The 2,738-nt window shown below is 49.5% G+C and overlaps 1 long non-coding RNA gene across 1 annotated transcript in view; it reads left to right on the top strand.

The window, feature by feature from the left end:
• Positions 1 to 2,738, top strand: part of LOC123522322 — an 18,193-nt gene that overhangs the window by 7,849 nt on the left and 7,606 nt on the right. The window lies entirely within an intron of this gene.

Here is a 2,738-nt window from a genome sequence, read left to right on the forward strand (position 1 = left end):
TCCCGCCGACCTGGCACAACCGAAGAAGCTCAGCAACAAAGCCCTTGACGTCCCTGCTGAGATAAAGAAGGAGCTTGTGGTAGTTACACAATCTGGTGTCAACTTGTGAAGGGGTGGAGTCTAGCCTGCCAATCAGATCGCGGCCGGATGACTTCATTTGGAGGCACCAGGGAGATAAACAGCTCACTAGAGACCAGATACACTCACTCCCTGGGAGACATTACTGATGATGAGCCTGATGGAGCCACACTGATGCAGCCAGGGCCCTGGAGCTGGAGGAGCCACATGAAAACCCCTGCCAGCTCTACGACCACTGGATCCACAAGACTTTCCACCCCCTGGCCTGTGATCTTCTTGCATTCAGCGTCAATGCATGTGTTCTGTGAGTCTGAAGAGGAATTTATAGATTGATATCGGACATAGAGACTAATATCGGACTAACACAGAGATGATGACACAAGATGAGGCAGGAGATTCTGAGTGGTCTATAAGGTCCCTGCATGGCACAAATGGGACTCGACTGTGAATCACAAGTTCAGTGATTCAAACCCACCCAGAAGTCCCACAGAAGAGAGGCCTGGCAATAAGTTTCCATAGAAATTCCAGCCAAGAAAACCCTACGCACTTCATGGAATCGGTAGCCCCTGGAATCGCCATGAGTCGAAAACAATTCAGCGGCAATGGGTTTGGTACACTGGTTTGTTTTGTTTGTTTCCGTTTCTTCTTAAGCCACGCTAAGAATTTGGACTTAAAGTCAAAGCCCTGGCCTCTCCTTCTACGCCTACCTGAATTGTGTCCCAAAAGTGGGAGGAGTCCTGGCAGAGGAAAGACCCAGGGCTGAGGGAAACCCCTCCTCTGTGAGCCTGTAGTACCAATACCAAGACCCCAGTCAGGCCGAGCCTGCCCTCCCAGGGGCCCCCTCTGCAGGCGGGACAGCAGCTTTAACTTAAATGTGGCAGGGAGCTAAGAAAAGCCCCCAAACTTTGGTCCTTAAAGAAATGACATCTTCTCCTCTGGGTGGGCCTAGTCTATGCTTTGTGATGATGGAGCATGACAGAGCCAGGCTGGAAGGCTCAGAGAGACTGGAGGGTTTCAGTCTGTCAGACTTGGGGCTGTGCTTCTTGTGCACGGGTGGGGGGTGGGGGGTATCAAAAATGACTTGTAGATTTCCAGCCCCTTCCCTGAGATGTAAGGCAAAGAGGAAACCCAAATTTGGGGTGGAGGCCTTGAGTTTGATTTTCATAGTGTGACGTGTGAGGCCTCCCTAGAGAAGTTCTAAGAGAGGAGGTATGGAAACAGGTGGGTGGATCATGAAATTCCCTGGTGAGTTGTAGGCTGAAAGAAATAAACCTAGGAGTCCTTGTAGAGCAGTGCCTTTCATACTCTTTGGAAGCCCTTAGTGGTGCAGAAGGTTCACTTGAGGGCTGGCTTACAGAAAGGTTGTGGGTTTGAGTCCAGCCAAAGGGGCCTCAGAAAAAGGCCTGGTCAAAACCCAGCCACTGAAAACCCTGTGCAGCACAGCTGTACTCTGACCCATGTGGGGTCACCTTGACTTAGAACTGACTTGATGGGATAAACAGTGGTGTATGCCTGCCCTTCACTGTGAGACCAGCGTTTAGTTCTGTTGTGCCTAGAGGCACGAGGAGTCAGAACATCAGGGATACCAGTTCACAGAATAGTGTCTGCCCTACTACCCAATCACATCTTATGAAGATGCAAATTTCATTAGTTTGGCTTCCAAAAGGAAAGCAAGGATTTGCAACATAAAGAAAAGCTATGGTCAGGTTAGTTTGGGTCAGAGATTTATTTAAAGTGGATCTTTGACTTCACAGTAAGAAAACTCCCGAAAGTAAAGCAGCACAGCTGCTGTTACGTCTCCACTCTTATCAGCTGCTCTGATGGTCTCTCCTTGACACAAGGCAGTAAGGAGTCCCTGTGGCCCAGTGGTTACACACTGGGATGTAGTCCACGCGGTTAGCAGTTAGAAACCCTGGGAGAAAGATGGGGCTTTCTACTCCCACAAAGAGGTATGGTCTTGGGCACCTCTATCCTGTCCTTTTGAGACATTGGTTTTGGTTTTGACACAAGGAAAGCTGATCTGGTCTTAGGGGTCAAGGATAACTTTTCGGGGAATGTGATGTTTGAACCGAAATCCAAAGAATATATGTCAAGGTAACTGAGAGCTGGAGGTGGGGATTGAGGAGTGGCAAAGAAATCAGCTTAGGCCAAAGGAAAACCGCTGTCCATTCTAGAAAGTACTCGAAGCCCGGTGTTTGGGGATTTGGGAACAGAAACCAAGTGTTGGGGAAAGGGATGGACCAAAGGTCAAGCATTGGCAGTGACTCCTACAGTGCCACAGAGGTGACCTTCCAGAAGAGCTACTATCTCCGCCATCGGAAAAACGCATGGGCGCCTGGAGGCCACCACGGACCGCTCTGAGGACACATGCCATGCTGAAGAAGATGCTGTGAACAAAGACCTGGTGCCAACACCAGGAGGGGCAATGGCGTGTCTTGGCCTTTCCTAAAGCCAGGACAACACACTAGAATCTCTACAACCATACTATGCACAAAACCAAACTGTATGGCTTACTTCTGCCTCCTGTAATTGTAATTGTTGCAGTCCTAGCTGCAGGGGAGTGGGAAAATGTTTTAGCTTTTCATCATCCAAAGAACAGGAAGGACATAGAATGGGAATGGATGCTGCCTGCCAACCTACCATCTTCAGCACAGCCAGTG

Source organism: Echinops telfairi, unplaced genomic scaffold, assembly GCF_000313985.2.
Source record: "Echinops telfairi isolate 266 unplaced genomic scaffold, ASM31398v2 ScPeMD7_5592;HRSCAF=6446, whole genome shotgun sequence".
NCBI classification, from domain to species: domain Eukaryota; kingdom Metazoa; phylum Chordata; class Mammalia; order Afrosoricida; family Tenrecidae; genus Echinops; species Echinops telfairi.